This window comes from Erinaceus europaeus, chromosome 16, assembly GCF_950295315.1.
Source record: "Erinaceus europaeus chromosome 16, mEriEur2.1, whole genome shotgun sequence".
Lineage (NCBI taxonomy): Eukaryota > Metazoa > Chordata > Mammalia > Eulipotyphla > Erinaceidae > Erinaceus > Erinaceus europaeus.
The window spans coordinates 73,205,504-73,219,897 of record NC_080177.1 but is presented as its reverse complement, the minus strand read 5'-3'; positions in this window follow the sequence as shown (position 1 = coordinate 73,219,897).

Sequence of the window (14,394 nt, the reverse complement as noted above, 5' to 3'; positions counted from 1 at the left end):
CTTTGGGGGTTGGTGGGCAGTACACCTTGTTGAGCTCACACATTACCATGCACAAGGACCCCGGTTCCAGCCCCCACTCCTCACCTGTGGACAGAGTGGAGAAGCAGGTCTGCAGTTGTCTCTCTCTTTCTCTCCTCTTCCCCCTTTCAATTTCTCTCTGTCCTACCATATAAAAATAAAATGAAAAAAAAATGGCCAAAGTAAAAGACTCTGGGGTGGGGAGGGGGGAGGTTCAGGTTCTGAAACAGGACGGCAGAGGACCTAGTAGGGGTTGTATTGTTGTGTGGAAAACTGAGAAATGTTATACATGTACAAACTGTTGTATTTACTATAGACTGTAAAATGTTAATCCCCCAATAAATAAATTTTTAAAAAGAAAGGAATTAATAAAATGATTGTTTTATCTAAAAAGAAAGAAAGAAAAAATGGCTGCTGGGAGCTGTGGGTTCATAGTTCCAGCACCGAGCCCCAGCAATAAACCTGGTAACAATAAAAAAATATGTATTTATAAAAAAGTGATACTCTAAATTTCACCTAATAAAGCCATGACTAATAAGAAGCAGATTAATTTTAGCAACAGCGCTGTAGTGGTCAGTGAGGGTTTAAAGAATAACTGCTTTCACAGAAATGCTTGTATCTTTACTCTCTAGAAAGCAAGGCCTGCCCTGCCATCTGCAGAACAAGAGTCAACAATGATCCTGAGATGTGATTAGACAGTGGTGAGTGTAATGAACGTTCTCTTAAAATCTTTTCACACGAAGTTCCTAATGTAAATTTATTCTGTACCGCCTCACATGGAAAGTGAATTTTAGCTCAACATGATGTGTGTGTATACAGCGTGTATAATATCCATATACACATAATGTGTTCATACAAGGACGTATATAGGTAGTCTATAAATGAACACCTGAAATACACATATTTAAAAACAGTGACAGGAGAAATGACAGCACAGCAGTAGCCTGCGTGTATTAGGGCTTCCTGAGGCACTGTGCTAAGGACTTAGAAGATTGTCTCCTTCCATTCTCACAGCAGCCATCAGAGGAAGTGCTTTTTTCTATTGCTTTTTGTAGATTGAGACAGAGAGAGATGAAGTCACTTGATATGGGTCCCAGGTAGTAATTGATACACTGAGAAACCTCAAAGGTGTTCTAAGACCTGTGTCCCTGACTCTCCCCTACTGAACAGTGCCTTGATCTTGCCTCTAATCCAGCTTCCCTTTGTCAAACTGTGGATTCATTTTTCTGTTGCTGCCGTGACACATCATCACCGGCTGGGGTGAAAGCATACTGGTTGTGCAAAAAAGACTTTCATGCCTGAGGGTGAGTTCAATCCCCAACACCAGAGCTGAGCAATGCTCTGGGCCCTCTCTCTCTCTCTCTCTCTCTCTCTCTCTCTCTCTCTGTATTTTCCCTTTTGTATCTCTTTCATTGAAATCCAATAAAGAAAACATATTTAAAAAAATCAAATTACCACAAAGTTAATGACTTACAGAATACAAGTACATTATCCTACATACTGGGAGTCAGAAGTTGAATGGAGTCTCACCTGGAACCAAGGTGCTACTAAGGTTTGGTGGCAAATACATTTTCTTACCACTTTCTAGTTTTTACAGGTGCCTGTGATCCTTGGCTTGGGGTTTTCATTCCTCGGTCTTCAAATTCAGCAACATCAGACCTCCTTTTCACTCAGCTGTCCCTCTGCTGCAAATCATATTCCATTGAGAGCTCAGTAAAATAAACGTGTGAGCAACTTAAAAGCTCCTGTTATTGTAAAGAACATTTGCAACTCTTTCATAATATTTTTTAAATTATCTTTACTTTTTTATTGGAAAGAGACAGCCAGAAATTGAGAGGGAAGGGGGGAGATGGGGAGAGAGACAGAGAGATACCTGCAGCCCTACTTCACTACTCATGAAGCTTTCCCCCGGCAGGCGGGGGCAAGGGGCTTGAACCTGGGTCCTTGTGCACTGGAACATGTGTGCTCAACCAGATGCGCCACCACCCGGCCCTGACCATCTGCAGCTCTTTACACACAAAAAAGAAAAAAAGTAGAGCAACCCTACTTTTGATTTTCTATGTTAAAAAGTTAGTACATGATTTTAAATGTTTAGTCTAAAAGGTACTATAATTATAGATTTGGTTTGTAGCTCCACATTTCCTCCTATTTAAATAGCTCATGCATTATAAATAATAAGTATTCAGTTTGTAACATGGGAAACAATGTGTAATATGACAGTACCTTAAAGAAATAAAAGTGAAACTGTATAAGGACGAGGTTCTACGTTATTGACATTCAAATAAATTAAAGTTATGAGCCAGGGAGGTAGCACAGCAGTGTTTTTTTGTTGTTGTTGGGTTTTTTTTTGTTTTTGTTTTTTTGCCTCCAGGGTTATCGTTGGGGCTCAGTGCCTGGACTATGAATCCACTGCTCCTGGAAGCCATTTTTCCCATTTTGTTGCCCTTGTTGTTATTGTTATTGTTGCCATTGCTGTTGTTGTTGGATAGGACAGAGATAAATCAAGAGAGGAGGGGAAGACAGAGAGGGGGAGAGAGAAAGATAAGACACCTACAGACCTGCTTCACTGCTTGTGAAGTGCCCCCCCCTGCAGGTGGGGAGCCAGGGGCTCAAACCGGGATCCTTATGCTGGTCCTTGTGCTTTGTACCATGTGTGCCTAACTCGTTGTGCTACCGCTGGCCCCCAGCACAGCAGTTTATTCAACGGATTTTCATCCCTGAGGCTTGGAGGTTCCAGGTTCAATTGCTGGCACTAGAGCTGGTCAAAAGATAAATGCATGTTACAATTTTAGTGGCTCAGGGGCATAGTACATAGAACAAGGGAATTGTAAACATGAGGTCCTAGCACTACATATGACAGTGTGATGTTCTGGTTCTCCCTTTCTTGTTAAAAAAAATGACTCAATAAAAAATAAAAGAACATTGTAACTTTAGGATGTCAAATATAATTTTCATAATAATCTCAAATACAATAGTTACAGACTATATGCAAATAGAATTGAAAACAGAATTTGATGTCTCACTACCAAAAAAAGAAAAAATCAGCCTGAGGGGCCTGGCAGTGGGTTACCCAGTTAAGCACACAGTACAAAGCACAATGATTTGGGTTCCAGCCCTAGCTCCCCACCTGCAAGAGGACACTTCACAAGCTCACCGCAGGTGTCTCTTTTTCAACCTCTCTATCTCCTCCTCCTCTTTCAATCTCTCTCTGTCCTGTCCTGTCCAATAAGATGGGGAAAAAATATCCACCAGGAGCAGTGGATTTGTAGTGCTGGCAGCGAGCTCCAGTGACAACCCTGGAGGCAAAAATAAATAAATATCAGCTAGACACAAAAGAAGATAACAATTCAGGTACTGAGGAGCAAAAAGATGTCAGAGACTGGGGAGACAGCTCACCTGTGAGGGAGGGTGCTTGCTTTCCTTGTGTGTGATCGAGGTTTGAGCCCAGCCCCTACCTTCCTAGGAGAAGCTTCAGCACTGTTGTGATTTCTCCCTGTTTCTTGTCTCCTTTTTTTTTTTTTTTTAATCTAAAAAAGGTGGCACATAGTGGTCTGGGAGGTGGCCCAGTTAAAAAAAAAAAAAAAAAACTCTTGGACTTTTGAACATCAGGTCCTGAGTTGGTCCCCAGCATCACATGTGCCAGAGTGATGCTTTGGTGCTCCCCACCCCACTTCCCCCTATTAATTAAAAATAAATAAATAATAAGTAAATAAATATAAACAGGTAAATAATTTAATTTTTTTTAATTGGCCCAGAATGGTGAAGCCCTGTTGTTGAAAAAGAAGCAGTCAGGCATATGCAAACTGTGTGAAGTCCCTCTTTATCAGCCATTACTTGAGATGTAAATAGATTAAGCTCTTTAATGAGAGAAAATGGAGATTGGCAAAATGGATTCAAAGTAATGATCCAAAAGTGAGAAAAATTAAAACCAAGATGGAAAAGAAAAGAAAGAAAGAAAGACATTCTATGTAGATGTAATCTGCACTTTGGCTGGGCACACATTGACATGCACAAGATCCCAGGTTCAAACCCCAGCTCTGCACCTGCAGGCGGAAGCTTCACAATGGTTGAAGCAGGACTGAAGTCGGTCTGTCTCTCCCCCCCTCCCCCCTCTTCTTCCTCTCTCCTCGCAAATCTATGTCCCTCTCTATCTCCTCTCCTCTCAATTTCTCTCTGTTCTATAAAATAAATGGGAGTGATGGATTCGTCATGTAGGCACTGAGCTCCAGTGATAACTCTAATGACAATAAAAAATAAAGAAATAAATGTAAACATAAACGGTGACTCTAATAACATTGAACAAAGTAGACTTTAAAAAAATATATTTATTTGGGGGCCGGGCAGTGACGCAGCGGGTTAAGTGCACATAACGTGAAACACAAGGACCAGTGGAAGGATCCCAGTTTGAGCCCCCAGCTCCCCACCTGCAGGGGAGTTGCTTCACAAGCTTCACAAGCAGGTCTGCAGGTGTCTGTCTTTATCTCCCCCTCTCTGTCTTCCCCTCCTCTCTCCATTTCTCTCTGTCCTATCCAACAACAATGACGTCACCAACAATAATGTCAGCAATAGCAACAACAATGGAAAAAAAATGTCTGCCAGGAGTAGTGGATTTGTAGCGAGCACCCTGCAGGCAAATATATATATATGAGAAAGTAAGAGAGAGAGAGGGAACCAAAGCATCACTATAGCATATGCATTGCTGGGTATTGAACTTAGCACCTCTTGCTTGAAAGTCCAGCACTTTATCCTTTATACCACCTCTTGGGCCAATAGATTTTAAATCTTAAAATTTTGAATCAGGGATCATTATACATTAATAAATGGTTGGCTAGCATAAGATACAACAGTTATACATATGCACACACCTATTAAAAGACCATCAAAATACATGAAATAAAATTGGAACGAAATGAAAGGAGATATAGTTCCACAATAAAAGCTGGATATTTCAATACCCCAAACTCAATATTGTGTAGTGTAAGTAAGCAGAAGATAAGTGAGAAGAGAACTTGAACAAGATAATGAACCAGCTACATCCATAGGTCATTCTATCCAAAAACAGAATGCACATTCTTCCTGAGACGTCATGGCGCATTATCCAGGATACACCCTAGGTTACAATACAAAGTAAGTTTCAGCAGGTTCTAAATAACTATCATGCGATATCAGGAACCTGGTGGGGAAGAAGGAGGTAGAGAGATGTATCATGGCGTTTTCTCTACCCTCCCCATGATATAACAAATCTACAATGTACACTTCTATTACTCAATAGGACTTTGACACTGCATTCATACTGTAGATGATAATTAGAAATGTTACTTATTCTAGAAGTGCTGTGAACACATGGACAATCTTCCATTAGGAAAGGAGGAATGAAATCACTTGGGATGTGGGAAGCATTGGTGCTCGTTCTTAGAGCCATTTCACTCAGTAGGGAGAGCTCCATAGTCTGGCCTCACCTAGTCCATCCACCCTCATCTCAGGTTGTTTTGGTTAACTCTGATTTATGCTGGTGCAGGGGACTGAACCTGGAACCTCAGAGCTTCAGGTGTGAAAGTCTTTTTTTTGCATGTTATTCCCACCCACCCCCACCTCAAATTCCATGTGTGCTGCTCCCTCCAGAAATAACTATTATCAATACTCTCCATACATACTAATCATATTGAACCATAGAATTCAAAGTTCTGTGGTCAGGGAAGTGACTCAGTAACTGGAAATGTAGGACTTGCCTGCATGGAGCCCACTGGGTACAGTCTCCAGCATTTCATATACCCATCTGGTCTCTGTCTGCATATTTATCTCTCTCTCACACACACATACAAGGTAGCCTTTATTTTTCAATGTCATTGGGACTTCACCACTCTGGGATGACGTTTTCAGGTAGAGATAAACAGAGACAGAAAGGCAGAGAAAGAGGGAAAGAGCCATAGCGCCAAAGTTTCCTCCAGTGTGTGTGTGCGCTCAAGCCAGGGTTGCACACATGGCAAAGCAGCACACTCTGTAGTGAATCTATTTTTATTTTTTTTTTTACCTTTTGTGGCTCAAATAAGTCTTTTCTTAAAAGGAGAGAATTACAGATTCTATAGGGCAATTTCCCTGTCAAGAAACTGCTTGGGCTTGGAAAACAAATGTGTCACAAATCCAAGATCTGTTTCACTGCAGTTCCACTAGGTCTTGGCAGGTGGCAGTGTCGCCCTGCAAACAAGTTCCACTTTGGTCTCTTATTGAAAGAATCCATCTTCCTTTTGCCATTGAGGTTACAATATTCATTTTAAGTGTGTCTTGATGACCCTTGTCTGTAATTTAACAATATTGTAATCAGACTCTGATACCTAATCATATGGATGTAATCTCTATTAGATTTCAGTTAGCATTCACTGTAATTTGATTATAAGGCTTTAGCCATTCAAATAGCTAATAGGGAGACATTTAGATAATTACAGCTGTCTGGAGCCATTAGAGTTACTATCATTTTTGCAGAGTGGTTCATGTAAAGACTGGGCCATAAATTTTTTTTCTGTTGGTTGAGGAGCCATGACTTATTTGGGATGGGGGCACTGTAAAGCATTTTGCTATTATGGTCTGGCACTTGAGTTTTCTTTTTTTTTTTTTTTTTCATTAGGAGATAAATATGAATGAAGGAGACTTATCTGTTTTCCAAAAACAGATTCTTTAAAAAAAAAAAACTCTACAATATTGTTTCATTTCAAAAAAACAAATCAAGCATTAGCCAAATTCCTTTTCCTCTCTTAAATGAACTGAATTACATTTTAATGATATAGATTAACTGTATCACAAATTTATCTCTTGCACAAAAGTTTTCCTGAATAAGTGGAATGGATTCTCCCATCTCAGTCATACTACTCCTAGAGTTATTTGACCAGAGTTGTCAGACCGCTTGGTGTGGATGTTGAAGATGGGTTTTAAGCTTTAAAGGAATCATTGGAAGTCACTTTAGGAGAGTCGGGCAGTGCTGCAGCGGGATAAGCGCACGTGGCACAAAGCGTAAGGACCAGCGTAAGGATCCTGGTTCGAGCCCCCAGCTCCCCACCTGCAGGGGAGTCGCTTCATAGGTGGTGAAGCAGGTCTGCAGGTGTCTGTCTGTCTCTCCCCCTCTCTGTCTTCCCCTCCACTCTCCATTTCTCTCTGTCCTATTCAACAACAATGACATCAATAACAACAGTAATAACTACAACAATAAAACAAGGGCAACAAAAGGGAATAAATAATTTTTTAATATCACTTTAGCCCCCCATAGGTTAAATTTCTGGAGATCAACAACAAAAAAGTCCCTGCCTTATATCTTCATATTCCACATGAGTGAAATGATCCAGTATGTGTCACTACTTTCACTTAGCACAAACCCTTCGTGCTTTATCTGTTTGGCACATATAAAATGAAACAAAGACAGGCCCCTGCTTCTTATAATGGAATTAGGGTTGCCAGAGGGACCCTAGAGTGTGGTCTCAACAAATGAAAGTCGTTCCTTGATAGTGAGGAGTGAGAAGTGTGTCTGCCGAGAGGAGGGTCCTCAGGTAGGGACAAGTGGCTGTCATCTTTCGGGCAGCCCATGCGGTCATCTTATCTACTGGATTGCATCTTTTTAAAATCTCTTCTGAGCTAACCAAGTTTCCGTAGAACTGCTTTTTCCCTTTAAGCAACTGTGTGTGTGTGCACACACACACACACCAACTCTATCCATTAGATGTGAAGCATGCAAAAGAAATCAAAATTAATTTCCACCTCTTCCTATCAGAGATAATATCCTCATAATCTGGACATAATTTTCTTAGAAAAAGTGTAACAAAACTGACAACAAAGATGCAAAGTGTTTAAAACACCTATTTACTAAGAGAGAGAAAAGTGAAGAGAAGAGGAGAGGAGGGGAGGGGAAGGAAGGGGTGAGGGGAAGTGAAGGAGGGGAGGGGAGGGGAGAGGAGAGGAGAGGAGGGGAGAGAATCACTCTGGCAATATGATGTTGAAGATTGAAGTTGGGATTTCATGCTTGAGAATATAATGCCTGTGTCATTTCCTGGGCTGCTGGGTAACTCAATTTCTTAGTTCATTTTTTTTCTTTTCAACTTTAATATTACTTTATTAAGAAAATGCTGATTTACAGTGTTGTTGTTACAGGGGTAAATTTCCACTTTTCTCCCAGAAGAACTGCATCTTTTTAGTCCTTTTACTTCTGTGCAGGACCTAACTCAAGGCTCCACAGTTGAACACTTCACTGTGCCATAGATCCAGGCCTGGTCCAGATTATTATAAAATATAGAACTTTCTTAGATCAATGACCCACCCAGGCTGGTATTCAATAATTGGCCTTCAGGTAAGGTCACTGTTAAACATTTAAGATTTTTCTATGTTGAATATAAGAGCCGTAGCCCTCTTGCGAGACAGGTATTAAAGTTTGGCTTAAAAGTATCATGCGTGTACACATAGCTGTGAGGTGGGTCAGGACCCAAAAACCTTGACCATAAAAAGAATGTAGGCTGACAAATCCAAGGTCTGAGCCACAGCCCACATCTCATATGGGTGGGGTCGATTTTTCCCAGACATGAAGACAATATAATTTGTAATGCAGAAATAATGTGGTAGAGTTGCCAAGGCAATTGCTGGATAGCTTTCTGTTATTTCTGACTTAATTTCCTACTACTCTTTGCTCTAGCCCTTCCTCGGCTCACACTCTGTGCTCAAAGACTATTCCTAGCCCAGGGCCTCTGCACTCCTTGACTACCTCTCTCCCCTAGTCACTCTCTCCATTCCTTTTATGTCATCCTCTCTTAAGCAGGTTAAGCACAGGGAGACCAGCATAAAGATCCAGGTTTGAGCCCCCCGGCTCCCCACCTGCAGGGGAGTCGCTTCACAGGCAGTGAAACAGGTCTGCAGGTGTCTATCTTTCTCTCCCCCTCTCTGTCTTCCCCTCCTCTCTCCATTTCTCTCTGTCCTATGTAACAACGACATCAGTAACAACAACAATAATAATCACAGCAACAATAAAAAAAAGTTTTTCTCTTTAGTACTCTGACTTATTGTGACTTAATATTGATTTACAAAATTACAAGGTAACAGGGGTACAACTTTGCACTGGCCCCACCACCAGAGTTCTGGATCCCCATTCCTTACATTGGAAGCTACAGCAGTTCTCCCAAGACCACAGATGTGAGTTTACTATTATTTCTTTTTTTGTTTTGTTTTTTCATTTTATTTATTTTTTTTATTTTTTGCCTCCAGGGTTATTGCTGGGGTTCGGTGCATGCACTATGCATCCACTGTTTCTGGAGGCTATTTTTCCCATTTTGTTGCCCTTGTTGTTGTTGTTGTTGTTGTTATCATTGCTGTTGTTGTTGGATAGGACAGAGAGAAATGGAGAGAGGAGGGGAAGACGTGGGGGGGGGGAGAAAGACAGACACCTGCAGACCTGCTTCACTGCCCGTGAAGGTGTGGAGCCGGGGGCTCGAACTGGGATCCTCATGCTGGTCCTTGCAGTTCGAACCATGTGTACTTAACCTGCTGCACTACCGCCCAACCCCCGAGTTTATTATTTCTACAACTATCTGTCTATGTCTGTATTTACTTGCCCATTTTTAAAGGTCCCATCTTCTCTTCCTTTCCAAGTCATGCATACACCTATTACTACATCCAAATGTCCCTCCCTTTCCCTTCCTCTCTCTCTGGTTTCCAATGGAGTTGGAGTTGAGAGTCCTCTGGTCATCTTCCTCCCTATCATTTCTCCCCCACTGGGAGTATGGATTAAAATTATTTTGGGGATGTAGAAGGTGGAAGGTCTGGCTTCTGTAATTGCTTCTCTGATGGACATAGGTATTGGCAGGTCAATCCAGACCCCCAGCCTGTTTCTATCTTTCCTTAGTGGGGTAGGGCTCTGGAGAGGTGGGGTTCTAGGACATATTGGTGAGGTCGTCTGCCCAGGGAAGTCACTGACTTATTGTGCACATTACTTATTGAGGATAGTAGTGTCTTCTACACCAGGAAACTTCCTAAAGGCAGAGCTTATGACCAGCTGGCCATTTCTAGGAGAGTGCAAGTGCTCCATTGTTGTGGGTGAGTAAAACTCAGTTCGAGATTGTGCTTTCCACAAGGCCGCTGATTTCACATAAAGAAAACATTCTTCCTAAGTAAATTAGTATTGTGAGGAGGGTTCTTAGAGAATGATTAAGCAACCTGGAACCTAACTGCTTTCTAGACTTCTTAGGATTGTGAAAAGTTAGAGAAAAAAAAAAGTATATGTATGGCAGTGTTTCTTTAAGGGTGGTGCCTGGTCTGGTCTGAAATAACTGAGAACATGGATTTTTTTTTTTTTTTTTTTTTGTCTCCAAGGTTATCTCTGGAGCTCTGCCTCCACTACAAATCCACTGCTCCTGTGGCCATTTTCCATTTTTTGAATAGGACAGAGAGAACTTGAGAGTAGAGGGAAGACAGGGAGGGAGAGAAAAAAATAGACACCTGCAGACCTGCTTTACTGCTTGTGAAGCGACCCCCCCTGCAGGCGGGGAGCCAGGGGCTCAAACCAGGATCCTTGTGTGGGTCTTTGCACTTCATATTATGTGTGCTTTACCCGGTGTGCCACTGCCCGGCCCCCAACATGGAACTTTTTAAAGCCATATTTTAATTTGTGATTAATAGTGGTTTACAAGATTATGAGATTACAAGGTATTTAGTCCCACACCTCACTCAGCACAGAGTTCTGTGCCCTCAGCCTCCCAGTGATAACCACCACAGAGCACTTGGGACTTGTAAGAACTGCACTGCAAGCCTCACCTCAGACCTCCTGAATTAGATCCTCTGGGGGTAGGCTCAGCAATCTGAATCTTTACAAGTTTGGGGAAATGAGAACAAGTCTCCTGCGGGTGATTCTGACATAAGCTGAAGTTTGAGAGCCCATCACAGATACAGTAGGAAAAAGCAGACCAAACATTTAAATATTTTTTGTTCTAGTCCTGATCCATTTAGATACACGAGCTTTCTTTCATTCTGGTATCTCTGCCCTCATGTTAGCCTGGATTGGTGAGCTTTCCTGTACTTGGACAGTGCTCAGATGCACAGTCTCACCACCCTTGCTCTTGCTACAACAACCATCTTCTTTTTAAGATTATCTTTTTTATTCCTTTGTATTTGATAGGACAGAAAGAAGTTGAGAGGAGAGGGGAGATAGGGAGAGAGAGAAGGCGCCCCACAGCTCTCCTACATTGCTTGTGGAGACTGGGAGTTTGAACCTAGGTCCCTGAGCCCTATAACAGGTGCACTCACCATGGAGCACCATCACCCGGTCCTGTGACTGTCTTCTTGTATGACTCACCTTCCCTGCTTCCGGAACAGTCCTCATTCCCACTTTCCCTCCCATTTCTCTGGCTGTCCTGTCTCAGTTCTTAACGCTGTCTTCTTAGTCTTAGCTGACCCTGTAAGTACTGCTCTTCCCAGCTTGGCCCTGGGGCCGCAGCACACAATTCCTGGGCAGCTTTGCCCTCCCCCGGACTTCAGCTACTCCTTGAGTAAGCTGATGACTTCTAAATACTTCATCCTCTGAACACTCCCTACACTGTGACACATTTTCTATGTACACCATTCTCCTCACATGAATATTTCCCACACAGAACTCATCATCTTTCCTCCTTGAAGGACCTCAGGCCAGAACCCAGAATTCCACAGGGCCAGATATCTCACATTTTCCCGTGTTCACGTCCTCACATGGGAGAACCTGCACTGAACAAAGTTTTATGGTGCTGTGCTTACTTCCCTTTTCTCTCTCCCTCTCTTTTGAGATTTAAAAGGAGGAAGAAGGGGAATCGGGTGGTAGCACAACAAGTTAAGTGCAGGTGGGGCAAAGCACAAGGACCAGCGGAAGGATCCCAGTTCGAGCCCCCAGCTCCCCACCTGCAGGAGAGTCGCTTCACAGGCGGTGAAGCAGGTCTGCAGGTGTCTGTCTTTCTCTCCCCCCTGTTTTCCCCTCCTCTCTCCATTTCTCTCTGTCCTATCCAACAATGACAACAACAACAATAATAACTACAACAACAATGAAAAACAAGGGCAACAAAAAGGAAAAATACATAAATAAATAAAAAAAAATTAAAAAGGAGGAAGAAGTAGGGCCGGGTGGTGGTGCCCCTGGTTGAGTGCACATGTTACAATATGCAAGGAGCCAGGTTCAAGCCCCTGGTCCCCACCTGCAGGGGGAGAGCCTTGCAAGTGATGAAGTGGGTTGCAGGGGTCTCTGTCTCTTCCCCTTTCTGTCTCCCCCTCCTTCTTGATTTCTGGATGTCTCTAGCCAATAAATAAAGATATTTTTTTAATAAAAATAAATAAAAGGAGAAAGAAACAGTGAGTGGAATTGCACAGTCCCTGCAGAATGAAAGAAATCCTGATGTTCCCACCCAGGCTCTCTCCTTAGCCATTTTTTTGTTTGTTTGTTTGTTTGTTTTTTGCCTCCAGGGTAATTACTGTGGCTGGGTGCTAGCACTATAAATCTACTGCTCCTGGCAGCCATATTTTCCATTTTATTGGACAGGACAGAGAGAAATTAGAGAGGAGGGGAGATAAAGAGGGAGAGAGAAAGATAGACACCTGAAGACCTGCTTCACAACTCGTGAAGTGTCCCTCTGCAAGCGGGAGCGGGGTGCTCAAACCCAGGTCGTTGTGTAGGTCCTAGTGCTTAGTAGCCATCTGTCTTCACCAGCCACCAGCTTCAGACCTGGCCCTCTCCACTCCTATGACATAGTCTTTCGGAACGCACACCCCTGATTGTAGCCCCATGTGAATTCCATCAGGAACTCCCTAAGCCTTCTGGAATGCCTTTCCAGTCTCTCTGCTGGGTCACACAGCCCTGTGCCCTCTCCTGCCTCACATAGACTCAGAGAGAGAGAGGGAGAGAGAGAGAGCACTCCACCACAAGCCAAGCATGTGAAACTGCCTGTTTCACACCTCCCTGCTTTGACGCAGACCTCCTTCTGCCAGCGAGTCTTTCAGTCTTCTCATTTGCGTGTGTCCCTTCCAGCCCTTCCGCCTGACTTGGCTGCCCCTGGTCTGTGCTCCCCAAACCTGCTATTCTGACCTCAAGCCTAGTTTTGCCACTTTTGACAAGAATGCTTCATTCACCCGATTTTCTTCCCACCAGCCTATAAACTTCCCACCAGCCTATAAACTCCTCCAGAATAGTTTGTTTTTTTTAAACCAGAGCACAGCTCAGCTCTGACTTACATAGGTGCTGGGGATTGAACCTGGGGCATTTAATGCCTCAGGCATGAAAGTCTTTTAAATGCATAACCATTATGCTATCTCCACAGATTCCTACTTGTTTTATTTTACCAATATTTTTATACCATCAAATTCTAGCACATGACACAAAATAAGTGCTTAAGAAATGCTTAACAAATTAACCTCTTTTATAATATAACTGTAATAGGGAGTTGGGCGGTAGCCCAGCGGGTTAAGCGCAGGTGGCGGAAAGCACAAGGACCGGCGTAAGGATCCTGGTTCAAGCCCCAGCTCCCCACCTGCAGGGGAGTCGCTTCACAGGCGGTGAAGCAGGTCTATAGGTGTCTATCTTTCTCTCTCCCCCTCTCTATCTTCCCTTCCTCTCTCTCTTTCTCTCTGTCCTATCCAACAATGATGACAACAATAATAACTACAGCAATAAAACAAGGGCAATAAAAGGGAATAAATACACAAATAATAGACTTGTAATAACACCTCTTCCCTGAGATATAGCCCCTACTTCTTTTTCTTCCCACCCTCTTCTCTAAGATTCACTGATTTTTAAAAATTTTTTATATTTATTTTTTCCCTTTCGTTGTCCTTGTCATTATTGTTGTTGTAGTTATTATTGTTGTTGTTGTTATTGATGTCGTCATTGTTGGATAGGACAGAGAGAAATGGAGAGAGGAGGGGAAGACAGAGAGGGGGAGAGAAAGACAGACACCTGCAGACCTGCTTCACCGCCTGTGAAGCGACTCCCCTGCAGGTGGGGAGCCGGGGCTCGAACCAGGATCCTTTCACAGGTCCTTGCGCTTTGCGCCACGTGTGCTTAACCTGCTGTGCTACCGCCCAGCTCCCAGATTTACTGGTTTTTAACAGAAGTAAGAGATGAGAACACTAGCTAGGTCTGATTTGTGGCTAAGCCGTGGACTGAAGCAGGTGCTCAGGCACACATGGCCTGTGCTCTAACACACTGAGCTGTCTTCTCAGCTTGCCCCTTTTCACCTTATGGTCAATATTTTGCTTTTTTTTTTTTATCTTAACCATGCCCTTGAGTAAAAATAGCTATCGAGCATTTATGAGCACACATCTGTACTAACTCCTGGAGCAGGAACACAGACAGTGAATGTACCTAAAGGGAAAGCAGCGGGGGTGGGGAGAGTAGAA